This window comes from Streptopelia decaocto (genome assembly GCF_964273445.1).
Source record: "Streptopelia decaocto genome assembly, chromosome: 1".
Classification (NCBI taxonomy): Eukaryota; Metazoa; Chordata; class Aves; order Columbiformes; family Columbidae; genus Streptopelia; species Streptopelia decaocto.
Genome location: NC_138663.1, coordinates 119,691,333 through 119,718,510, shown reverse-complemented (window position 1 = coordinate 119,718,510; position 27,178 = coordinate 119,691,333). Strand labels below are relative to the sequence as shown.

The 27,178-nt window shown below is 40.6% G+C and overlaps 1 protein-coding gene across 2 annotated transcripts in view; it reads left to right on the top strand.

Annotated features, from left to right (window-relative positions):
• The first annotated feature begins 4,126 nt into the window (after window positions 1-4,126).
• The window catches only part of DYRK1A (dual specificity tyrosine phosphorylation regulated kinase 1A), a 90,644-nt gene continuing 67,592 nt past the window's right edge, over window positions 4,127-27,178 (top strand). The window contains exon 1 of one of the 2 annotated variants that reach the window (XM_082052803.1): window positions 4,127-5,343. The gene's annotated coding sequence lies outside the window, so the exon portion shown is untranslated. Of the gene's footprint in view, window positions 5,344-5,723; window positions 5,926-27,178 lie in introns of those variants that run through there. The other variant, XM_082052804.1, reaches the window with a different exon arrangement.

Below are 27,178 nucleotides of genomic sequence, written 5' to 3'. Positions count from 1 at the left end.
TTCCATAGACTTGGGAAGTATTTAGCTCCTTAATTAGGAAAACATCTTAATCCTCCAAATGGCAGAGATAGTGTTACTGATATAATGCATGCTCAGAAGGCAACAAAAATGACAACTGACACAACTATACTGCCTTAAGTATATGACTGGCAGAACGCTCAGTTGAATAACTAAAAAGCTATTTGAAAATACTAGTTATGTGCGTAAACATTCCCAACTCAAGAGTTATGAAGTCCTGGTAATCTTTGACAAGAAGCAAGGAAGGTTCTGAAATTATCTGTTGCTTCCAACATCTGGAAACCCACATAAGTAAATCTGGCATCATATGCAGACTTGTAAACTATGCCCATAATCAAAGGCAAACAAATGAACTAACAAATAAATGAGCAGAACTGGCCACTGTGGATATTAGAAGTGCCATGTTTAGCACACTAATAGTTCATCCATTTCAGTACTGTCTCTTGCACAGTACCTTTCACTACCAGAAATTTTAAAGAAAACAATTATAGACCAAGCAGACCTGATGAGTAATTCCTTTTAAATCTTTACTGGGTAGAAGACTCAAAGGGTGAAAGTAATGATATGTTATTTTCATCTTTTCCCCTCTGATTATTGAGCTCTTTAATCTATTTCTTTGGTAAAACAGAAAAGTAAATAGGAACATACAAATGGTTTTTTTAGTACTTTATATTCATCTGCCATGTCATATTGTTATTCTTCACTTAGATGACAAAGTGTGTCTCTTTTTCCTTTAATAGCCATCAGTCTGGGAAACCCTTTGTTTCTATAGCATACTTTCTGTGGTGGTCCTGCACCTTTGGGAACTCTTGGATTCTTTAAATTCCAATTACAACCATTTCTGCATTGGTCCTAAGTCTACTTTGTTGACAGCATAGATGTAATTGCACACTAAAAAATAAAGGAAAACAGGAAGGATTATATTTCCCAACATAATCATACTGAAAGACAGACCGGAGAGGCAGAATAGTCAGCCAAGTTGGACTGTAAGGTAAATTTCTGTTTCATTAGGAAACTGTAATTTAATGTTTTGAATGTTGTGTATCACGTCACCTTGTACCTACTGAACTAAGAAAAGTTTTATACTGTTTTGTTGTTTCTTTTACATAAGTTCTGTTTCTCTGGTCTGCGGTATATTATTTTCTCCCTTAGGTGTTATTTCTTGATACTGTATTTTTTACTCCTAATTCTTTGTTCTTATGTATTTTTTCTTTTTTTTTTTTTGTCAAGTTTTCTGCTTATTGTTGCTCTTTTTGGTCCAAAATAAACAGCTTTGTGAGGAAGCTTTTCTTACGAAGAGAAAACCAAGTATTTTATAGGAACCTGTCTACTAATTCATAAAGGATGTATGCAAACTCCAGTTTTCAAGTGTGACACTGAAATACTGTCTAACCCATACCAGATGTTTTTTGATGAAGAGTTTAAAAAAAAACCAGGCAACTATTTCTCAGTACTCCATCTCCACTCTCTATATTATTATTTCATCTCAGCTACTTCTCCCCAAAGCTGATCTCTGAGAAAGTAAGGTCTCTTGCTGTCATATTTTCTTTTGGCCTGTTGTATGGAGTTCACCAGCAAAACCAGTCAAGATGTACCCTCATCTTTGGCTCTTTACTCCCACCCCACATCTATGCAATACCAACTTCTTGCTTATTCTAGTACAATCATTTGTGGAGTGTGTTACACAATCGATCAGAAAGCTGATCTGGTTTTAAAACCAAGACAAAACTTTCCTGGATGGAGCAACATTCTGGCTGAGTCCCAGCTTGGAAGACCCTCACTTCCAGAATGCTAGACTCAAAACTTTATCCTGGATGTATCTGCAGCACAGAAGAGGACTCCTAGCCCCCAGTGCTAAGATAAGGCTGTCTCGTGCTCCTACCCTGTGTGCCAGGTTTCCATGGGAGGCAGGATTCCGGTAGAGTCCCAGCCTGGAAGACGCTCAGATCCCTAAACCTAGGCCTAAACCTACTGGCAGCAGAAGACACAAGTCCTCCTCCCAACGCATAGACAACCAAGTCTATCCTGACACCAGCTCTAATTCCAGATTCTGTGGCTGGAGCAGGATTCTGGTAGGACTGCTGTTTGCAACAGCCTTGTTCTTTAATGTTAATGATTACCAGCTTCAACACATTAACTGTTGAGAACTTGAACAGAAAATGTTGTAGACTGTCTGTAGTGGGTATACATGCTTTTAACAAAATGGACATTCAAGAGAACACTGTTGTACAAGAGCAGAACTATACAGGTTATTCATTATCAAGATAGTACGAACAAACCCAAAATACTTAGTTTTTTTGTGCTGGAAAACAAGCAAATAAACAAAAACAGCCATCGCCTTTTAAAGGACATTTTCTCTCAGCCCAGGTTGCCACATGACCATCTCTGCAAGCTTGGGTATAGCCAGCAAAATAAAAGTAGAAGACTACCAAGCAAGTGCACAAGCTGATGAAAAGTAATATTTTTAAGTGTTAGCAAAAAAAAAAAAAGTCAAAGAAACCTCAAACCAACAAGTTACATGCTCTAACATACTCTAATACAGTAAAAAGTGTGACAAGTTTGTATGAGCTTTCCTGTTACCTACATTGAAACAGAGAAATTATTCTGCCACTGCACATCACCATTCACACAGAATGACAAAGAGATTTTAGCAAGGTTTACAAAATCCTCATGGGGATGGGCCCTACTGTCCCCAAGAGCTGCCCTTCTTTGCAAGTGAACTGGGCAGAGACAGCCAATGCTTTTCAGTGTGTTCTGGATGCACAATACACTGGGTGTGCAGGTGCACAAAGCCAAAGTATGATGATAGTATACTAACTTAGGAGTCCTTGGCTAGAAGTGGGTGACTCTTTGTGCATTTGTTATGCGGCAGAACATGTGTGTTGGCTTTTCGCATCCTGGGATGAGAGCTGCATTCTGGTCATACTCGAAGGAAAAGAGAGAAGTGTCAACAGCGGCTCAAAGCGACCTCTCAGTCTTTCTGGGGATGAGGGGAATGAGAAATGAATTCCCAAATTGTGATCCTCTGGGACACCTACCATAGGTTTAAGGTGTGATTTCATGGATGATTTAATCTAACCTAACACTGTGCTGTTACGCAATGGGGTGGTCCCCTAAGTTCCCCCACCATGTGTTCCTGCTGTCTCTGGTGCATCAGTATTTCCCCTAGCCGTAGAGAGAACATTGTCTTTTGGCAGCATGTTTTGGTTAGTTTTATTGTGCCAACATTCTTATGCAGAAAAAAAGGAGGCAGGGGGACTGTGTGGCTAAAGGTGGAGGGCCTCCAGACACTATTTTCAGCTGCAACAAAATTTTAGCTTGGTTGAATTAGCGTGTGATACCACATTTATAAAGCTATGGATAGATTATGTGGGGGAACCTATGACTTTGGCTATTGCCGCACCTGTCTCCCTATCCTTGGCTGCTTCTTTCCTCCTTTTAAGCTGAGATTAAAAATATTAAAATAGGAAGAAAAGCAAATGGAACAAGTGTTAGTAATATGTCCTAATTTCTTCAAGGAGGCTGGCTGTGAACTAAAATGACTAGAGTATCACATTAGAATTAAAGTATTAGATAAAGGCCATACTCTACTTTTTGATCTTTGTGGGCATTCCAGAAAATTAAAAAAAAAAATAAAATAAAAAAATCCCTGTCACAGATTTAGGCTAGCTGCACAGACACTGCACCTCGACTCCACAGCTACGAGTGGAAAGGAGCCTTCCCTCAGCCACCCGAGGTTCCCTTCACAGAGCTCTCCCACACCGCGCCTGCCAAACGAGGCAACCTCTTAGTGTTTGGCGTTTTTTTCTCTTTTGGGGGTGAATGTGTTTATTTTTAGAGGGGGATGAGGAGGACCGCAGCCTTCAACAACCCCGCAGTCAGCCAGCACCCTCCTCCCACCGCGGGCGGCGCGGGAAGCCCAGCCTGCTCGGCCTCGCCTCCGGCGGCCGGAAGGCACCGCTCCCCCTGCCCGCCTCCAGCACCGCCCGGCCGGCCCGGCCGCCGCGCTGCCGGCGCCCCCTGCGGGCCGGGGAAGCACCGCCGCAGCCCCTCCCGGGAGCCCACCGGGCGGCAGAGGCAACGGCAGCCGCTCCACTCCCCTCCTCTCCCCCCGCCCCAAGCACCGTTACCGGCACCGCCCCAGCGCCTCCCCCTCCCCCACGCGCCGAGGCCACCCCGGCCCGCAGCGGCGCGGCCGCACGGATATCGTCACACGCCGGAGGGCGGGGGAGGGAACAGCGGTTGCCCAGGCAACCAGGGCCCGCCCTTCAGCCGTCGGTCTCTTCCCCGCCCTCCCCACGTCAGCGACGTCCCCCGCCCGGCTGGGGTGGGGCAGCCGGGCCTCGTGATTGACAGTTGCCATAGAAACAGGCTCGCCCCGTCGCCATTTTGTCAGTTAGCGCTTTTTTTTTTTTTTTTTTTTTTAAAACCCCTCTTCCCGCCTGAATCGTGAGTTTTATTTCCCCCCACGCTTCCCTCCTTCCCACCTCCACCCCGAAAAACGTTCTCGCAGAAGAACAGGAAAGAACACCCTCAAAAAACTGTCTCCCGCGGGTCCGGCGGGGACACGCGAGAAGTTCGTCCCGCGCGGGCGGGCGCGGACGAGGACAAGCTCGAGGCGGCGGCGGCGGCAGCAACAGCAGCGGCGCAGCGCCCTGGCGAAGCCGGTTCGCGAGGGAGGGCGGTGGAAGGAGAGGGCGGGGAGGGAGGGAGGGAGAGAGGGAGGGAGGAGGTAGAGGCTGGCAGGCGGGGGAGGGAGGGAGCGAGGAGTTCCCGGGGGCTCGGTACGGCGCTGCGCTTCCCCCCCACCCCCCCTCCTCCTCCCCCCGCCCGCTCGCGCCCGCCCGCCCGCCGCTGTCCCCGCGCTGCCTGGCCGGGGCTCAGGCCGCTGCCGCCGCGCCGAGCCGAGGGGAGGCCGGGCCCTGCTGTTGCCGCCGCCGGGCGCTGCGCAGGTTTGGAACGCGCGCCATTTTGTGAGCGATAGAAAATCCAGCCCGGCCAGGAAGCGCTGCGGATCCGCCCGCCGGGCCGGGCCCCCCCCCCTCTTCGCCGCCCAAAGAGGAAGGCGCGCAGCGGACTGACCCCGCGGCCGGTGCCCACCGCGACCCGAGCGGCACCGGCACCGCCGCCAGCCGTACGGGCCCGAACGCGGCGGGGCGGCCGGACTGCGGAGCCCACAAGAGGGAGGCGCTGCCGCGCCGGGGCCCCTGGCCGAGGCCAGGGGAAGCGCTCGCTCCTCGCCCTGCCTGCGCCCGCCGCCCGAGGAAGGAGGCCTCAACCGGGAGAAGCCGGGCCGGAGCGCAGGGCCCGACGCCCCCCACACGGGTAAGTGAGACGCCTCAGCCGGTGGCGGGGAGCTGCGCAGTGGGACGAGCTGGTGCCACCTCCCGGCCCAGCGCGGTCGAGGGGGGAGCAGCGCAAGGGGCAGCTCCGCTGCCATCTTAGAGAGAGGAGATGGGGAGAGCGCAGGGGCCCGCCGAGCCCTGGGCCGGGGCTGGAAGGGTCGGGACTCGGGCCGGGCTTTGGACCTGGCCTTCTTCCCCGCCCTCCCTACCGCCGCCCCCTTCTGGGGCCGACCGGGCACGGCTGGGGGGCAGCGGTGGCGGCCGCGGCCTCTGCGGCCCTTTTCCCCTCGGCGTCCGGCAGAGGTTGTTGCTGCCGGGTTGGGAAGCGGAGCGGCGAGAAGGGCCACGGGACCGGCGATGGAGGGAAGGGGAGCTTGCCTGGATCCTCTCGCTCTTATGCGCAACGCCCTGCGGTGGGCGGGTGCGAGGGCTCGCCCCGGCCGGGGAAGCAGGGAGAAGGAGGCGAGGAGGGTGTCAGGAGTTGAACCGTCAGCTGAGCGGGCACCTGTTGTGGTGGAGGCTTTAGGTGCCCCTGCCTGCACCCGTGTGAGGGACTTGTGTGGTAGGTAGGGAGGTGGGGAAGTTGGAGGGCGATGTAGAAGGATTACCTGTGCGAGATGACTGTCAGCTGGGCGGGGGGTGGGGAGGAGGAGGGAGAAGCATTTGGGAATAGACACAGGGACACACAGGCACTTCTATATTTTAATAGCTAGGTGCAGCCTTTTAGGAATTTAGCTTTGTGTTGCTGAAGAGATTGGAGTCCTCATCTGATACATAGGGTGTTCTTCTCTGGAGTGGCATTCACTCCCGCCACGACAAAATCTGAAAACACAATTAAAAGTACTGTAATTAGAAATTTGGAAATTAGTGCATTTTTGAATCTCAGTCAGCTTTGAAGTTTTCAGTTTAATCTGTCCTAAGACTATGTAGGGTTCTTTGATCATGTGTCTAGATTGCTGCTGTTACTTAGTTCTCCTATTACTCCACAGTCATTGGGGGAAATAAACATTCATTGTTCTTTAAAATTTACAAAGACAGAATATCTGACTGCAAAATGAATCAACAAGCATGTTTTTGACAGCCTACTGTTTTAACCTGAATGAGAGCGTGCTGTTAACTTTTGCCAGTAGGTATATATATAGTCACACTTACATGGATATAGTATCATGGAGGGGGGGGGTCTAGATAAGTAGAAGTTAACTGCTTGTTTTATTATCGCATTGGTATTTCATTTTCCTTTCCTTAAGAAAAAGAGTGTAAATTTGAAAAATACATTGACGATATCTGGTGATAAATAAACAAACATTTTGTTAATAGTAGTATTTAACTCTGCCTGTAACCAAGCAGAACTGAACTTGTCTCATTGGAATAGTCTGTAGCCCTAAAAAGTTTTAGTAAATGTGTTTCTCTTTTTCTCCACTCTCCCCTCCGCCTCTGTAGGTTGGATATTTTTGGAAAATTAATTATACTTTGTAGAATTAGAATAATAATACTGAAAATAACTCTTGAGAATGAGCTAGTGTTTGTTAATTGTTATCTATATATATTTGGTGAACTTGCTGTGTGTATATATATAGACTACTTTTTTAGGCTATGCTTCATGTTTTTGGCTTATGTGCATTATTTAGAACTACAGCATCATTTGCTATCTAAAGTAGAATGTGTGTGATGTGTTAAATTTACATTTTCTGCTGTGAATTAAAAATTCTGTCAAAGTTTATGAAGCTTATCGAGTTTAATTAATGGTTTCTGAATATTGCTTGAATTAAAGCAAACGTATCTTGTTCAAAATTGAAAAAAGAGCACAGCCTTCTTAAATCAAGAGGGCAATTCTTTCTGTTATTTTGTTATATACATATTTATGTATGACAATAGTTTAAGATTGTTTCCAAGCAAATAGGTAAGAAAGACAGTTGGTTACATGAGCAGCAATGTTACAGTTTCTGAATCAATACTTGGGTGGATTTAGAACTTGTCATTGGAATCCTTTCCCTCATGTTGGACAGTGATGGAGAATCCACAACAAGGATAATTTTACCTAGTAGAAGCCAAGAGTTCTCTATTTCAGTGTCAATTTATGGATAGTATTCTCTTGTGTAAAATAATGAGGTAGTCATCAGGAATTTATCAATTTTTAAAGTACTTGGGTTTTGTGTAGACTGGGAATTAATGTGTGATGACCATAAATGACTTCTAATAAGCTGGTTGACACCTTACACAAAGTAGGAAAACATGACTGGTATCTAGTAAAAGTTCTGTGCCTTGTCTGAGCTTTTACAGTTATGTTTGATTAGGACATACTTGCTAACATATATACCACATTTTAAAATCTTAATTCTGATAGGTCTTAGCAAAGAAACGTGTCTGGGTTAACTATGTTACTAGGTTTTGACTTAATGGACTTACTGTGAGACTTTTTGTAACTTTGGTTCAAATTGGTTAGTCAACACCTAAATGTAAAGTGAAAATGTCCCATTTAGGTTATGCTAACGTTTGAAACTGTACCACCTGGTCATATGATAGTATGCAAAAAGACTAGTTAATAAAACACATGGAAAACTGCTTTTTTTAAATTACATTCTCTTTTCAGCATTCCTCTTAAAACCTCTTTATTTCAGGTATTTTTTAACCCTGGCTACGGGACTATAGGTTGAAAGTTGTTCTTACGGTTTTTGAGTAAGAGCTGAAGACTGGTGTATGCTTAGTCTTCCTATGGTAATTTTTAAAGTTATTTGGAGAGCTACTCTCCAAAGTAAAGTAAAAAAACTTTCTGATATCTCTGTTTTCTGGGAGCACGAGAGACTTGTATAACTTCTGAAATCCTTTTGTAAATAGATCTGTTGTTGTAGAATAGGATTATTTACAGAGAACTGCTGCTTTTGTCTCTGTAACTGAATACAATAGATTATTTGTTAAGTTTACAGTTTCATCTCCTTTTTTTTTTTTTTGGTAAGAGGTTGGTAAACATTTTTTTTTAAATTATGTAATTTTTTTGCTAATCACACTTTAAGAAGTCTAAAAGACTTGATATGTTTTGCAGTGAGACTTGGTTTTGTGCTGTAAGATTATTTGAAATAATACAAAAAACCTTTCTGAGCAAACACACCTTACTTGCAAGCTTCTGTGTGGGGGAAAAAAGTAAAGGCAACATTCTGAGAAGGGGAATACTCTCCCTTCCGCACCTTCATGGGTCCTTCAGGAGGAGCATTCTGGGAACTGTAACCTATTGATGGTTTAAAAACAGTGGAGAAACTTTTGATAATTAGAAACAATTGTTACTTCCAGAAAGACATATTCTATTTGTAGAGTTATTTAGTACTCTTTCTTCGAGGTGACACAATATACTAATAGAATTGCGGTGACCTTATCATTAGTTGGGTGCAACAGTCTGTAATTGATATCTATTGGCTATTTCCTTCCCTTATGGGGGAGGTAAAATTCTGTGTTTGATTCTGTTTTATCTGACTGTGATTGAAACAATAACTGCTTTTGCTAGTACAAATGCATCTCATTACTTCAGAATAGATCTCTACTTCATACCTACCTGGCTTTATTTGGAGTTTAGCTCCATTTCATAATACTCATATATACGGGTCTTGTCCAGTATCTGTGGGTGCCAAATTATGGCTTTCTTGTGTGAGAGCACAGATTTAAAAAAAAGGAGCTCCTCTTTGGCTAGAAAGCACATAGTGATGAGACAGGGTAAATGCCATTGTCTTCAAAGGTTTTCTTTCCCTTCTCTTGCTTCCACACCCCTCCCCCCTCCTTTTTTATTTTTTTTTCCCCTTCCTCTCTTCCCCTCCCCAGTCTCTAAAGGATAGGTGAGTTTTTCTACAGTTGAAAAGGACAGAGATGGGGTGGTTTGATATGGAAAGTACTGATGTTTATCCTCGTTCATTCCAAAATGTCCCATCCAGACGATGCACAGGGAGAATACTCACTGGAGGGTCTGGGAAATGTGGAAGGCAGTTCCCAGTCAGCTCTTCTTGTGTCCATATGGTCTGAATACTCTGGAGCCTCTGAAGTCTAGATGGTAGCTATTTCAGTTGCCCTGTATGAAGACATGATCAGTTTAATTTCAGCTCTGAATGTAGCATTTCTTAAAAGCAGTGAAAATGTTTGGTAATTAAAATAACATAAGCTAGCAGTTATTTGTAAGAATACTCCTTGCAAGGTTTCCAGGGTCTTAGTTGCACTAAATACCTGAAAGTGAAACTGAGTAAATGAAAGTGAAATTAACCCCATTAAGTGCCAGTTTTGTTTCAGCTGTGAGAAACCAAGCCTTCAATTTATGTGTTACATAAAGTTCCAAAACCTTTTTTTTCCTCCCCCCCCGAGGCAAATAAAAGTAGACCACATTTTGAGTCAGTAAAAGGAATAGTTAATAATACATTAATACATCTATGTGTTGAAAAGTTACTTCTTTTTAATAACTGGATGGTGAAATAAGAGAGGAATGGAAGTCTACAAATTGATTTTTTGATGGCAGAGTTGTTATTTCAAAATATAAGTGAAAAACAGAGTTAATTTTGAGTTACTGGAAAAAATCAAACGAGTAGAATGACTAGTTGGCACAATCATAGTCAAATGCATTTTAGCGATTAAATTGACCTTACCAGTGAAACTTTTAAATCCTAGTATTCCAAAAACCTATTGTTTGTTGGTTTGTGGCTTCCTGGCTTCAAATGCAGGTAGCTAACTAACCTTTTTGTTCATTCAAAATCCTGGTTTCTTATATGTGCTCAAATCTTAAGTTGTATTTCTGTGAACTATGTAAATTCCTATTAACTTCTCATTTACTTTGCCAGTGGACCTGTCGCTGAGGAGCCAATTGGAGGATAGCACATCCACTTCCTTTGTAGAGGAGATAGTTTTGTGTCCATGCTGTCAGTGCACTATTTAAACTGAAGGAAGGGGTAAAAAGAGGAAAAAATATTGTTGAGTAGGGAAGTTAATGTATTAATACTTCCTCAGTTCTATATTTTCCTGAACACTATGAATTTCCTTATGCTGATCTCTGTTTTGTCTGTCCACTACAGCTTTTTTCCTACGTATAAATATATAACCATGTATATTAATGTTTTTTTTAAATACAGTTTTAACAGGACACGTACATTAAATACATGTAGGGTATGTGTTTGATTATAGACAAATTGTAATGCACTCTTGCAAAATCCGATTGATGTTGGAACCTCAGTAACTTTCCTGGATCATGTCTGATTCTGGCTTCTTTGTTGTTCTTCTTTCTAACTTGTGGATAGGTAGGCATTAAATTAATGGTATGCCAAAAATTGGAAGTTTGTGTTTGAAATATATTGATGTCTTTGTTGATGTTACAAGAAGTGATTGTTGCATAAAGATCTTGGCAGTTTCCCTTTCTGTAGAAGTTACTCATAAAATCTACAAATACTGGGGCATAGTTGTGGACTAACACAGATGAATGTATGGTTTTCACCACAATCAGATGTTTGTAAGCTTAGAATTTTTGTATTGTGTTCTTGTATTTAGGGTGACTTTCCTGTCAATGTCATAGTGTGCCTTCAGAAGCTGAGATTTTTATGGCAGGCCCTGTGCAGGAGAATGGGCATTGCTGCAAATGCTGAACTTGATACATGATTGCGTATATCCGTTTGTATCTTCTCACTGAAATAAGATTTTTTGCTGAAGTTCTAGATATGCTAAGGCTACACACGTATGTTACACTTTATCTTAAAAACAGAAGCACTAGTAGGTACAGTTCTGGGGAGGGGTCAGTTAACTATGCAGTTACTACAGCTTCATTTTGAATGACCCTTATTTCTCCACAAACATTTTCTGATGTTTTATTATTCTTAATACACTCTGCATTTTACAAGCTTGGTTTCTAAGTGAATTAATGTCTTCTGTGGACTATGTCTACTAGAGACAGCATCATAAATGATTCATTTATGTTGAAGGCTGAGTGGAAAGAGTATATATGATACTGTGTTATAAACTACAGTTAGTTGAAGGTTGTATGATAAGCGCATAGTTAAAAGTTGTTTGGTTTTGCCTTGTTCTGCTACTTAGAGACCTTGGCTGGGATCTGATTTCCATTTTGTTTTGTACTGTACAACATAAACTAAATACTTTTTCTTCATTTAATTGGGATTTCATGACTTTGAGATGCATACCCCTTCATTTTTAACGTTCTCCTGTGTAGCTTTTTTGCATTGTGTAAATGCATACATGTTTGTGTTTTATTTTTAATTCTGGTAAATAGAAAAGGTTGTGAATTATTGTAATTTGATAGTCTGTTGTACAAAAGCTTAATGCTAGAAGGTCTAAAACCTAATAATTCATAGGTGTGAATGAAAATCATTAATATCTGATGTGGTCCCTACCAGAGGGTTTATCTCCTGTCTTTGTAGGATTTGTTTGGGGATATTTTCACCTATGTATTTTAAACATTATGCAGTCATGATTTGCAGTTCATGGTGTCCATGTGAGAGTCTACTTTCAGTCTTTTTACCCATCAAAACATTCATTTATGTATCTCTATGGAGTTAAATTAACCAGAGTCATGTTCACAGCATGGACACTTTAAAACTTTATGAGCTTAGTTTTGAAACCTTCAGAAATCCAGTTGCATGTGTGGAAACAGATTGTTGGAGTACAAGTACTTGGCTGCCTTACCTTAGCGGTTAATGATAACACTGACAACTTTTGTTGTCATTCTTAAATCAAGACTGGTTTGCATCATGTGATGGGGACTAGAAACTTATGTGATGCTTTTCTTGTGTCAGGAACCATTAGAATTGGAGGCAATTTCATAATGCAAGGAAATAGTTGTATAGCTGCATAAAGCAGGTATATAATTCCATTTTTCTGCTAGATGTTCTTAACCAGCATCCAGTTATTTCAAGAAATGAGAAAACAAATTCTACCTGTAGTTCACAAGGTTCAAGTGGTGTGTTCTGAAATAATTCTCTCTTCTGCACAATTTATAAAAATGCTACTTCTCTAATTGAATGGAGATATTTTAAAACATGTTTGTTTCAGTTTAGCTACTCTTCCCATGGAAGTGAAATATAAAAGTAAAATGTAGATAGTGATTCACAGGGACATTCAGCTCTGTATTTGATTGACACTGTCCTGGATGACATTTTTGTCTCTAAATGGGAGAGACATGGATTTGATGGATGGACCACTCGGTGGAGGAGGAATTGGCTGGATAGTCGCACTCAGAGTTGCGGTCAACAGCTCAATGTCCAAGCGTGGACCAGTGAGAAGCAGCATTCCTTAGGGGTCGGTACTGGGACTGGCACCATTTACATATTTGTCAGTGACATGGACAGTGGGACTGAGTGCACCCTTAACAACTTTGCTGATGATACCAAGCTGTGTGGTGCTGTCAACATGCTGGAGGGAAGGGATGCCAATCAGAGCAACCTTGACAGGCTTTAGAGGTGGGCCTGTGCAAACTTCATGAAGTTCAGCAAGGTCCTGCACATGGGTCAGGGCAATCCCAACCACAAATACAGGCCAGGCAGAGAATGGGTTGAGAGCAACCCCGAGGAGAAGGACTTGGGGGTGTTGGTTGATAAGAAGCTCAACATGACCTGGCAATGTGTGCTTGCAGCCCAGAAAGCCAAACATATGTTGGGTTGCATCAAAAGAAGAGTGACCAGCGGTCTGACAGAGGTGCTTCTGCCCCTCTACTCTCAAGAGACCCCAACTGGAATACTGTATTCCGCTCTGGGTCTCTGACATAAGGAGGACATGGACGTGATGGAGCAAGTCCAGAGGAGGGCCACAAAGATGATCAGTAGACTGGGGCATCTCTCCTCTGAAGACAGGCTGAGGGAGCTGGGGTTATTCAGCCTGGAGAAGAGAAGGCTCCAGGGAGACCTTATAGCAGCCTTCTAGTACCCAAAGGGGGCCTACAGGAAGGCTGGAGAAGGACTTTTTACAGGGTCATGTGGTGACAGGACAAGGGGTAATGGCTTTAAACTGGAAGAGGGTAGATTTAGATTAGATATAAGGAAGAAATTCTTCACCATGAGGGTAGTGAAGTGCTGGAACAGGCTGCCCAGAGAAGCTGTGGGTGTTCCATGCCTGGAAGTGTTCAAGGCCAGGCTGGATGAGGCTTTGAGCAACCTGGTCTAGTAGAAGGTGTCCCTGCCCATGGCAGGGCGGGTAGAACTAGATGTTCTTTAAGGTCCCTTCGAACTCAAACCATTCTATGATTCTATGATGCGAAGGAAAAGAAGTTCCATATGTGCCAAGCTGACGTTTTTAGGAGGTCTCCTGAAGCTCTGTTAGTGTATGCACATGGTGCTTTGCATTTAGACGCATTAGAGATGATCAGTGACCTCTGATCAGTGTGTATCCATGTGTGTATCCATGATTTGTGTGCATATAGACTATCAGTATTTGTAGAGTACATGACTTTAATAGCAAAAAAAAAATCTCAATTAGCTTTATAGATGCTTATTAAAAAAACATCTTAAGAAACAAATGGGAGTAGTTAATCTCATTAAATATTTTTCTAGTACTGAAAAGTTCGTGTTAGACTTAAATTCAGAGGCATAGGAGCTTTTTTGGGGAAGGAGGTGTTGTGGGTTTGTTTTTTTTTTTTTTTTTCCCCTCCTCTGTCCAATGTAATAATTTCTAGTCTGGTTTTGTTGTGTGTGGGTTTTTTTTTTTGTTTGGTTGTTGTGGTGTGTTTTGTGTGTTTGTTTTTTGTGTTTTTTTGTGTTTTTTTTTTTTTTCTTTTTCTCTCTCTGTCAGAGGCATGTACTCATTGAGATCAGTAAATAAATTTTTTGTGTGTGGAAAAGATTTCCTTGGACTTAGTGTACATTTGTTTCCCAAAGTCTGTTACAAGAGAAGAAAGACTTAATTGACCTTGCCTATGTCATTCATCATTTTGTATGTCTTTAGCACTATTTTTTTTTTTTACTTCAGAATTATAATCTTAGACCTACATAGCTGAAACAGTATTTTGCCATACTCTTGGCCTCACTTTTTTGTTAAGACTTTGAGTCTTGTAGTTCCTACCTAATTTTATTGAAATGCGAGAATATGAAACTATTTCTATAGAAGAGTTTGAATATGGGATGAAGAGTTTAATTTTTAGACATCAATGTTTGAAAATATTTTCCTTGGTATTTTCTGATACAGGATTCTTTTTATGCTTTATTTTCATTCTCTTTCTCTGGACTAGTGCTACTTTTAAAAAAACTTTTTTAATCTTTGTATGTTAAAGCAGAGATTGTTTTTGCATAAAACAAAACAATCTGAGGTCTGTGCTTTCGGGTGAGGTGGAACCTCAAGATGCATTTTTAGCAAGCATATGGTGGGCAAGCATATAATACAATTTCTATGTTTGTCATTATGTATTTTATAAAACCTATGAGCTCCTAACTTGACAGTGCCAATTTATTTATGTATCTGAGGAAACAGGTAGCATTGTATTCCATATGTTGTAAGCATAATTTTTTTCCTTATATTTTAATCTTGAGTACCTCTGTAGAGTTGCATTTGACTTTTTTTAGTTATTTCCATAAAAATTCTCATACTAAGTCAAGCACTCAAACACTGACAAAAATGGGAAAATAATATCTTGGTTTTGGTGTTCTGAACTATCTTTTATTATGCAGTAAATATAATTTACTTTTTTTTTTAGGTACAAGTTGTCAGTAATTGCTCTGTCCAGACCTTGCACTTAGTCTCATGTTTATGACTTTCTTATAGGTTTGTACACACATGTAATGTTTTAGTATCTGAATCTAGCAAATCCTAATATTCCTGCAGCATCTTGTAGAAGAGAAATGTTTTTCAGTTATTAGGATCTAATGTACAGATAAAACCCTTCACCAAACCTAGAAATGTTTATGTATCTTGCTTATTGTCAGCCTAACCTTAGGCACTGAGTCCCTGTTATTTGGAGTGGGAAGAGGGGTTTCAGAGATTTTAGGAATTTTGTATAGCAGTTCATGTTGCTTTCCATACACACAGCAGTTTTGCTTTGCTAATAGGAGATAAATACATGTTACTAAGCTGCTTTTTTGCAAGGGGACTGGAAGCACAAAAGGTAAAGTGACTTGCCCAAAGTTACACAGTGACAACACCATGGGTGGAGCTGAGGTTAAGGGTTTAGGTGTCTTATGTCTTAATAGCAGGATGATGCTTTGTATTTGCAGCTGCATTTGACTTGAGTTTGTATGATGAGTGCTTTGTAGCTCAGAGAAGCAGTCTCTTAAGGTTGGAAAGTGACTCAGCATATCCAGATAGAGGGTTGCTCAAGGAACTTAGAATTTGTTTGGAAATTTGGGGGAAATTAGAGTTTGAACTCATTTTTTCCCAAAGGGAGTTTGCTTGTCTTGAAAAACAAATTAATTTCTTCCTTGCAGTTTGTTTCCCCATTTGATATGCATACCTCCATTTTGGAAAGAACTGATGGAGCATTTCAGTAAATAGTATCATTTATGGTATAGCTGGCGCTTAATGTATAGCTTTGTTTTCTGTGTGCTGTCATCCTGATATACATGATAAGCATCTCTTCAATGAATAAAATAACATTTGACTGTGTAAGTAAAGATTGTGTTGGGAGATATATGAAGGAGGGCAGAGTTGTGTATCAGGCCTGCCTTAAACATTTCTTAGCTTAGTCTTGGTTTTTATGACATTTATAAATTTTTTTTTTTTTTTTCCCTCATGGAAGGAGAAACAGTCATGTATGGTATTTACCTGGTTTGTATGATTGGAACATCTCCATCTTATTTGTATGGAAACTCCTATCTGATCTGACACTTGAACTGACAGGGCTGAGTTCTCAATCTTATGGGTCGGCCACTTGAGGGTGAAGAGTTCAGGGAACAGAGGGTTACCTGTGCAAGCGTTGTTTAAACCAGGTGTTTGTATGCTTGGGTTTGGCTGGCTTTTATGAGGGAAAATTGGCTAAATGTCTTAAATATGACTCTTCTTCAGTAATATTCTGTGTTCTACTTTCAGCTGATCAGACTTGTCACAGAGTCTTGAGACATCGCTCAGTAGTAGTGGCAATGAAGGGAAGCAAACTGACAGAAGCTTATGAGTAAAGGTTGAAACTATTCTTCTTCTGCTACTGTATGTTCTTAAGTTTGGGGGAAATTTGAGAAGACTTGATTATCTTTTTTTTCATCCAGATCAATTCCATCTTCTAGTATGAGATAAGACTGTTGGCTAGTACATAATTTCAGTGTTGAGAGAATGCTGAAGGGCAGCACAGCAGGTAACAGTATTTTCAGAGAAAAACACAAGCAGCATAGATTTGTTTACCCTAAATCATTTTCTCCTTCCACCCACCCAAATCCGTATATGTTTTTATGGGACTAGTGAAAATTACCTTGCTCCCCCCCTAAATGGTAGCTATGCCAAATTTGAAGTAATTGGTAAAAAGATGAAAAGCACAACACTTTGTTTTCATATCTGATTTGTGAGGGGAGTGGCACATGCACAGTATTTAATCTGATGACCTTATATGTTCTTGTTTTACAATATAAGTATTAGCAAACTGTTGTGAAGTTCGTGCTGCAAGATGTAGAGCCACTGAAGCACTTCGAGGGGAAATGGTTGAAAGAGTCATTCTAAGGCAAAGTGTGCAATGAGGAGTTCCTTGAAGGCACTTACAGCTCAAGTTGCTCCCATTCTCTCCAGATTCTGGCTACTCTTTCCCACCTGCTTTGTGTTGGCACAGCTGTTTGTAAGACCAACCAGTGAATCAGCATTGGAAACTGAGTTGGCTGAAATATATAATTTTATATATATAACATTTGAGTGTGTGTGAGGGTGGAGAATCGGGTTACTTTTCAGTCAGATCAGTTCCCAGACCTGGTATATTGTGCTGCTGCACAGACATTTGACAAGATAATGGAATGAATTGTGTGGGTAGACAGGAACAGGGTGCCTAGAAGAGGCAGGGGTTGGTTAACTGGCTCTAATAGCACTGTTACTTCATGGAGAACATAATTCTGAGGAATTTTTGCCACCGCTCCTGTAGTAAATCACTCCCCTGTCAGTGTCTCGCTCTCTCTCTGTCTCTCTCCACCCCCTCCTCCCCGCTCTACCTCTCAGTCTTTTGCTTGCTATCTCAAACTTCTGTGCTTATTCCCTAACAGTCCCACTGATGCTGTCCTGCTTGTGTGCACTCTTAACACACGCTGCCACAGTCTTACTTGATAAGTTCTTTCTCCAACTCTCCTGCTTGCTTTCTAACTCTCCTGCTTAACTCCTCCTCCATCTCTGCTTGCTTGCACTCTTTTCACTTGTGCTCTCTTCTAGTTCTTCCTCACTCTCGTTTGCTCTTATGATTTTCTAACTTCTGCTCATGCCCCTTTTCTCGCATGTCCTTTCTAATGCTTGGTCTCTCAAGCACCTCCTTTTTCTCACTTGGTCAGTCTCTTGCTTGCTAAGTGTCTTCTGCTGCTTGTTCTTTCTCACTTGTTGCTTTCTTTTCCCCTCTGTAAGAATAATGCTTTTGAGGGGAAAAATATCCATGTTTTAAAGACCTCTTAAGAATCCCGAAGTTTTTAATTTGTCTTCCCCTCCCCTCCCCAACATTACCACAAAACAATGCAATATCAGTCTCATGCACTTCTGAAATTTTTACTTGAATTCTATATTGCCTTAAGATAGATATGTGCACACAAAATATGTATTTTTCCTATTTGGACAAACTGAAAGATGAAGTTTCTAAAGTTAATATTCTAATAAAAGATCTTTTTCAGCTGTCTTTAAAAGATGTGAGCATAGCTTATTGATACCAGAAGCTAAATTTCAGAGTAAAGGTGCTTAGTTTTATATATTCTGCTATACAAAGGAGGCATGAAAAAATATTTCTCTTGATAGTCTGGTTTTAACATAACCACCAGCCAGACCGGTTATGTTAAAAACAAGCAAACAACTCTTTTGGAAATTCTGTGCTTGCTTGTCCTCTTCAATAACTGACCAGAGCTGCTGGGATTATGCTGTTGTTTCACTTCCATGTATTCAAATACCTAATATTTTTGTTCAAGTTATTTAAATTTTGTTGGTAACTATTTACCTGTTATTTGGGAAAGCAGACAGCAGTGCTCATTGCTTAATATCTGAATCCATCTGTTTTAGTATCCATCCATATTTTAATAATCCAAAGTGACTTCAAATAAAAATGTCAAACATTGGACAACACACCCATTCTTTATAGCAGGAATAAAGCAGTTTCCACCCATTCCTTTGGCCTTTGGGTGGACTGAGGGCAGGAGCATCTTAAGTAGTGCCTTCCAAGGCATGCTTTATCCATGCAAAACGTGATGTATAGGATCTTACATTTTGCATTTTTATATGAGGGCATACTTAAACGTATCACTTTCTGAGCTTGCAGATTCTTGTTTCCTTAGGCCAGCTGCTCTAGGTCAGGTTATGAAGAAGCCTGCTATCAGGATGTACGTGCTATAGTAGGGCAAGCACTATTCTGAATTACAATAGTTGTCTTTGGAAATGTTCAGTTGGTTCCTTCTTGGTTTGCTAAGTATTACTCATAAATGCTGTACCTCTTCAGTTACTTGTCAGATCTGTTTAGTTAGTTAGTTAGTTAAATCTCATCCATCTCTTCTGCCTTAGGTCTTGATGCAGTCTACTCTTCAGTAAACTTTGTTCATCCTGCTTGTTTTATGTGTGGTTTTTTTTTCCATGGCAAACACTTTTAGCTTCTGATAAACCATATGGCTCTGCTCAGTTTCTTGTAGGAATAGTTGAGATTCCTTAGTCAAATAATGGTTTAACTACTTTGATGTTTTGTGCCTGTCTTCTCCTCCCTCCTGTCTTCTTCTTCAGCAATCCATTGTACTTTTCATAAAGCCTTTTTTTCTCTGTTTCTGTAACTTGCTTTGAGCTGACTATTCTGCATTTCAGAGATTCCTACTTTGGCTTTGTTGCCCTTCAGGATGTCATCCATCTCCTTGACCCCTTCAGGAACTGAAGCAAGACTGCTCAGTGTTTTCTGGTAGTGTCTGTGGGAGATAAAATCTGTACAGGTTAGATGTCTCTTGCTCTTTCCTAAACACAGAGGCACCATGAAGAATATTTCCATGCTTTCTAGTAATTCCTGTAAATCCACTATGAAGCTAACCTGAAATACTTTGAATAAAGATCTCTCTGAGCAAAAAAGGGAGAATAGGCCTTGGCTACTAGATCCATGTGGGGATCCATCTTCCCTCAGATAGATTCAATGTAGCACCACTGAACTCCATAGAAGTCTCTTAAGCTCTGAAGCTATAACATTTCCTTTATGTTCAATTCAATTACAGTCTCAAATTAGCAGTGTGGAGTCTGGCTTATTTCCAAAGGTGGTGCTTTATTGGTTTGGGGGTGGGGGGAAGGTGTTGGGAAGAGGGAAGTTCCAGTTTTGAAACTATTAAATGTGGCTTTGCTGCTTCTTACTTAGGTTGGAAAGAAAGATGTCAGTGTAGTAAGTATATGGTGTTATGAATTGGGACAGAGTTCTCCGTTGTGACCATCTTGATGGCTACATTATCGTGTTCAGTGTTACTTTTTTGTCTTGCACTGGAAAACGGTCATATGAAGGCTTATAGAGATGAGTCTATTAGGCTGCAATTGATCCATTTGGTGCATACGGTACAAGCTCTGAGTCTTGCATTTATTATCCCTTTTGCTATGCCCCTGTGATTTCATATGTTGCCTTTCTGTTTCAGATGTGTCTAGAAAAATGGTATTCTTCCTAAGGTTATCTCTTCTGTGGCATCATCCACAGAGTGTGTTCAGATCACACTCATGGTCTTGTTGAGCTCTTACACAAAATAGGAAAAAGAGCAGGTCTGTATCAAAAGTTGTCTTTTTGCTGCAATCTTTCTTAAAAAGCACAGCACATCATTACATGAAATGCACCTGTTCAGTAACATTAGTAGAAAATTAAAGAAAAAATTCTGCTGGAAAAATGGCTTTGTTTTGGAGTCTTTGCATCTAGTGAGCTATTCTTGGTAGTCTGTGAGAACATCAGTAGGGCATTGAAGATTTTCTTGCCTTTTCATTTTGTGGATACCTCAGACCAGGATACGTCAGGTGATCTTGAGTACTGTTTAGGGGTCTGTGAGGTCAGGATTTAAAAGCACCTCCTCCCCCCCCTTTTTTTAAATTTCTCCTCTTTTCCTTCCTTCAACTTGTCTTATTAAAATAATTTTAGGAATGTTTATCAGCAAAGAAATGCTACAGAAAACCAAACTCTTCTGGTCAGGACTCCAGCAACTTCTCATGCTGGCAGAGACACTATTAAATAATCAGAAAGTTGTATAATCCTAGCATGTCCTAGAATTACTTTAATAGATATTTTTTGTCAAAGTTTTAGTGCAGTGTCTGCATCTTGAACAAATTACAAATAACTTGGAGAACATTAGATTCATCAAGTTTTCGGATGCTAGAACTGGTGAAATTCACATAAATTGTCCCAAAGGTTCAACTTTTTATTTTTGGCTGCATAAAAGCCTAGTTGCACAAAATTAATCTGAAAGGCCTCTGTTAGAGGGAATTTTTCTGGGTTTTTGTCTTGATTAGAGATGTCTTTTAGACTTTTGTCTTATGACTGCCATTAGAGAATATTCAGACATGAATTCCATACATCTCCATAGTGACTGAACTCAAAAAGGGATTCAAAACAAAATTATTCAAAGTTGACAGACTAAGCCTGAACTACACATTCAGGACCATAATATAACTCAGTTATTTAAAAAAAAAAAAAAAAAAAGTATCCTGGGTTCTTTAAAACGTTTAGTACATCAATAAAAATGACATTTATTCATTTGTCATCACCTATGTGTATGAAAAAGCCAGTAAGCAAACCTGAAAAAAGTTGGTTTTCTTTTGGGTCAATTAGTGCTAGAGCAGTGAGGCTTGGGAAAGGGAGGAATATGGGAAGAACAGCCTCCCGTTCCACCCTTTTTTTTTTTTTCTTTTTTGTGTGTGTGTAGCAGCAAATGATTAGATTAGCTTAGCAATCATGTGCTACTCCATCCTTAGCCTTAACCTCTTTTTCTGTTGTCTGAGTGAAAGCCAAGTCTCTCACATTTTTTGTGGGGAGAGTGTGTGTAGGCAGGTATGTATGTGGTCAGTTACTGAGAATAAACTGACAAAAGGTAACTACTTCTAAATGTGATTGTGAATTTGAACTCTTAGCTATCAAGTTCAGATTGAGTTATCTTATGGCAGGGTATCTGGAACCTCTTGTTCGATTTATAAAACCTTTTCCACACCAGAAGGTCTTTGTCTTCTATAGTGGTAAGCAGCAAATAATACAGTTTTAATGGTGATTTTAAATCCATTTCACTTGATGAAATAGTGTCATGGTTTCTTGGTCTTTGAAGGCTTTTAAATGATTAGATCTTTTTTGTGGGGTCTTCCATACACTTATGAAGGCTCAATGAGGAATTACTAAAAGAGCTGGGTAGAAGGTCATGTTTGATTATGATGACTATGTTCTGGGCTTAACGGTGTGGGTTTTTTTGTCCAGTTTGGTGTGTGTGGTGTTGTGCATTGGTGGTTGTTTGGTTTGTTTTGTTTGTTTGTTTGCTTGTTCCCCCTTCCCCCCCCGCCCCCCAGCAGAAAAGGCAATGATTCTGTCCAGCAGAATGGGTGTTCTAGAATCTGCAGTGAGCTACCTGTAACCATAGTTTGTAGAGGTATAGAGCTACCATTAATGTTTAATGAAACCTCTATTTATTGTGATAATACATGTACCCCAGTAAAGCTTTTCCTGATTGACACATGCTGTGTACTGACTCTTCCTGTGTTTGCATGCATTCACATGAATGTATGACTTTAATAGGGTGTTTGAATTCTTCTTAGTGGATTGTAATACCATTTGAAACTTAGAAAAATTTGCAGCATACTACCTCTACAGTAGTATCTTGGTATATTTTGAGATATACCAAGATTTGCTTCAATATCATGCTTCATGGCAGGGATGGAGGCTAACAAGATAATAAAACAAGACCTCAGAGTTATAAATCTAAAAAAGTAGGTATTTTGACTTTATCACTACACTATATGAAAATTTACTGAATTTTGTTAATTTATCTCTTTCAATTGAGAGTTTTCTAGGTCAGTGGTCCTTTAACCATGGAATAAGGCTATAGTAAATGAACCACAGATGGAACTAAAAACCATGTTGAATTAGGTTAAGTTGAAAAATATTACGTTAGGATGATCCACATTTTGGTAAAATTTTCTTTTGGAGTGACGGTGATCTATATTCTGAGAAATGTTAGTGCTGTAGTTCTGGAGTGAATGATGTGAGGAGTCATTATTTATTTATGTATTTATTTACTACATTGAAGGAACAAAGAAGGGGAACACTCATTTGTGCATTTTTTGTTGATGTACTTCAGAGATTTTGGAGGCAGCAGCCTAAACTGGATCACAAGAAACTGTCTTTATCTGCTTTCTCCCTTGGTTAAGCATACTTGCAAGTTCTCTTCATTGGCATTTTTCCTCTTCCACATTGGGCTAGCTTAAGAAGATAAGCACAAGAACCTGATGATGTAAGTAAAGGTAGAAACTTTACTGCTGATTTAGATGCCTGAACTGTTTCATCATGAGGTGGAAGATGAGCCTCATCTGTGACTTGCTCTTTTCTTGTAAGTAGTAGCCATGAGTTTGGTCAGATTGTGAAGGCATATGCTTGGTGGGAAGTTATGTTACATGGCATAAACTAAGATGGCATCTTTTTTGGCACAAAAAGGCCTGTTAGTCTTTTTTGTTCTAGCTTTAAGTTTTTCTTACCATTTGCTGAGCCAGTTCAGTTTACTAAGGTGACAGGAAATGAACCTGACAAAATGTGAACAGTTTTTCTTCGGGTCATTGAGTTGATTTGTTTTACTGTATACTCAGTGTGACCGCTGACGCTTTCCAAGAAAGGGGGCACAGCTGTGCACCTGAGAGTTGGGAAAGACAGAGGGACTGCTGCACTTCCTGGCAGTTCAGGATGTTCCTCAGGTGGAGAGAATCTGAACTCATGTTCGTTCACTTACAATGAGAATACCTAGATCCCCTGGTTTTTCAGATGTTCTTGATGACTGTCCTTGTAACCTGTACTATTGCACAAAAAACAAGCAAAGAATTGTGGGACGGAGGGAGAAAAAAGGTAACACGACTCTCCAATACAGTTATTAGTGTGCTTGCCTTAAGTAAAGACAAAAAAGAAACTTCCTGGGATTTAATCAGTGTTTACGCATTTTACAGGAAATGGCTCCTGGATAATGTTTTATTTTCTCAGTAGAAAGATGATATGTGAATTATGGAAATGTAGCACAACCACCAAGATAGGGATGATAGGCAAATAAAGTGGAGAGAGTATAGATGGAACATGAAATACTTTGTATCAGTGGGATTATAGTCTACTTACTCTTCAGTTATTTGTTAAGGGTCTTTAACACTATTTTTTTTTATAGTCAAGTTAATGTTTAGAAGGACTTAATCTGATAAATAGTGTGTCTTTGCATTGGTTAATTCATATGTTGAAATACAAATACTCCATTATATTTTTGGAAATGAATTTGGGCGTATGTAGTAAGTGGTATTCATCAGAAATACATGGTATTTGCGCTTATCCTGGAGGTGTCTGTTTTGAATTTTGAAAACAGTGCATTTGCTTAGATTCCTTAAATTGTGATCTCCTAAGATAACAAGAATGATGTTCCCTATGTGATTGCTGCAGTAATCCAAATTATAGTTATTTTTGCTTTAGAATTCAGATTTTTCTTCTACTCTTACATTGGTGAACCTGAGCCTGAATTGGGACTTAAAGTATATTGTGGAAGTCTATATATTTCCTTAGGCTGGGACACTGAGCTGAATAGTAAGGATGCTGGATTTTACTGTGGTGAAGAGTCTTTTTTTTATTCATTTTGCTTTCCAACATCAGAGAAGTTTGTAGTTGGCATGCCTGATTAAATTCATTTCTTCAAATTTATTTATGTAGACTATTATGACAGACACAGGCTATATATAGAAAAGACTGTAAACATTTTGCTTGTGTTCTTGAAGCAGAGGTGGGGTCTGTTACTATTGATATCAAACCAGATGTTAGCTGTGGTCTTCAAGGTGTTCTGTGGCAGTTTGGTGAGAACTGTTGGAAATATTTTAGCTAGGTTCCTCTTTACTTCTCTTGTACTGTATTCTTAGCCTATACAGCAAACTTTATTAGAGACAGCTAAAATCTGTGAGCTCTCTAGTTTTGTCTTTCTGTGGACAAATGTCTGTTTATATAGTGAGCTTTTTAGGTGAGGATCAGCATTTTATTGTGTCATGCAATGCCTATTGCAATGAGGTTCTCCTTCCATGAGCAGAATGCCCCTTTTATTACTTCAGCGTAGTCCTCGAGCGTGGTGGAACTCCTGGCTCTGACCTAGGAACTGGCAGTTTGAAAGGTCCAGAACATCAAAGACTGCACAAAAATGCAAATCAAGTTCTTTGAGATCAAGTGTTATTATGCAGAATAGAAATGAATTAACTGTATGCACGTGCTAAAAAGAATGGTGAGGTTCTTATTTACTGTGTATATTTTTAAGCTGAAAGTCAGACTCGGGCTCTGGAGCTGTGTAGAGTCAGCAGAAAACTGATCAAAAAGGTGAATATTTTACATCATGCTAAATTGCAGAACTGACTCAGCAAGACCAGGGCAGGTGCCAGACATGGTGCAAGAGATGGGCCTGCACTGAGTGGTTGAGGGCAAGGAGGGGTGTGGGTAGGAACGCAGCAGCCAAATCTAAATCAGCTTTGGATTTTGGGCAACTGCAGCCTCGTAATTCTTAATTAAGTAACTCAGTTTATTCACCATCAGTTTTGGATGCATGTGGTTGTTCTGGAGCTTGAACTAGACAACTGTCAATTTTCAGAGCTATTGAACTTCATATGAACTGCTATTTGAAAGCAAGTTAAATAAGATTTTTAAACATGGTGTTTCTGTACTGACAACGTCTGGCGAAAGCTGGAGTGTGGTTTTTGTCTTTGAAGTTAAAAAGAGCTAGAAGACCAGTTGTGCTATATGTAGTTTTGGAAACAAGGGGTTTCTCCTCTTTAAATGACTTTCACCTGCTCTTTCCCATGTGTGAGCTTAGGGTCCCAGTTACTTTGACAGTATCCCAAAATCCTGGAAGTAATCCTAAAATACCCTTCAAGCACCTTTTAGCATTGCTAGATCTAATGAAAAGGCAGATCTGAGTTCTGTAAACAAACTTAAGTTGTGGTTATGTCCCCTTTTACTGCACTTGCATGGCTATTCCATACTCCATTTTAGTATTATGCTTGGGATACATAGAAAAAGAGAAATAATGCCTGGGGACTTGGAGTTACGCAAATGGAGAAGAACATCCATCCACTTTGAAGTGTGTGTTTAGAGTAACTTTTAGGAATAGCCATTTGTGAGCCAACAGTGCCTTGTTTGCTGCTGTCAACCTGCTAAATCAGTTTTTTCCCCCTTTTTGAAGAGGCAGCGTGTACCCTATTTCTGAACTACTGCGTTTCACTAATATAAATGTGAAGCTTGTGAAGTTGGCCTGCATAAAAATCATGACCTGATGATAACACAGGCTGTGTCTCCTCTATTTCCCTGAGAGGAAAAAGCTTAGAGTTGAGGCCATCCTGCATGGCATGTTTCTTAAATCATTGTGCTCTAGATACAGTAATTTTATTTTTTTTTACCTAGTGACTGATGAGTTAAACATCGGAATGATACGGTCGCTGAAGTCTTGTTGGAAAGACTTATGATTTGGCTAGCTCATTGATTTTTTTTTTTTTTTTTTTTTTTTTAAGAGAAGGTTTACATTGAGCTCTGCAGGATTTCTAGGATGATAAGCGGGAGAGGAGCTTTTTACAAGGGCATGTATTGATAAGTCAAGGGGTAATGGCTTTAAACTGGAATAGTGTAGATTTAGTTTACATATAAGGAAGGAATTCTTCACCATGAGTGTGGTGAGGCACTGGAACAGGCTGCCCAGAGCAGCTATGGATGCCCCATCCCTGGAAGTGTTCAAGGCCAGACTGGACGGGGCTTTGAGCAACCTGGTGTTCCTGCCCATGGCAGGGGGGGTTGGAACTAGATGATCTTTAAGGTTCCTTCCAATCCAAACCATTCTGTGATTCGTAACTGAATAAATTTCTTCCTTTTTTCTGCTTTTCTGTTTCTTTCAGAAACATCTCTGAACAAGTGTCCCCAGAAAAACCCATCTAAGTGGGTGAAGTCTGATAGATGCATTAAGGAAAATTCTGATGTTTAAGAACTAAATATTTTCATAGTAGAAGTAGACATGTTTCAGGTTTTTAGCCTAAACTGAAGCTTGGGCAGTTAAGTCTGATATTTCATACTGAAGTGGAAAGGGTATCAGCAGTACTTCTCCATTATCGCTTTTCATATCGGGGTATACCTGCTTTGGCAGAAGGTGTAGGGATTTGAGGGGTCAGGTCTGTTTTAGAGATCCAGGCATATGTTTAACGTATGGCCAGAGAGTACCTGGCTATGTGAATGCCTATCCAGTCTAAATCTCCTGAATAATGAAAGGCAAAGGTAGCTTGTGGCATTGCATTTGTCAATGTGAGCTGTCATATGGGAGTCAATTGAACAACAGTTAGTCCATGGTGTGTTTGAAAAGCTTAAAAAGTATTTAAAAAGGCATGCAAACCAGTGTATGGCTGAAACAAGCCACTTAACAAAAGTATTAAAAATAAGCACCATCTATTTACTGAGCTAGCAGGCAGTTTACAGTCGTGTGTGCTTTGTTGTGTTATTTGGTTATTTTGGGGTTTTGGTGTGTGTTTTGTTTTGG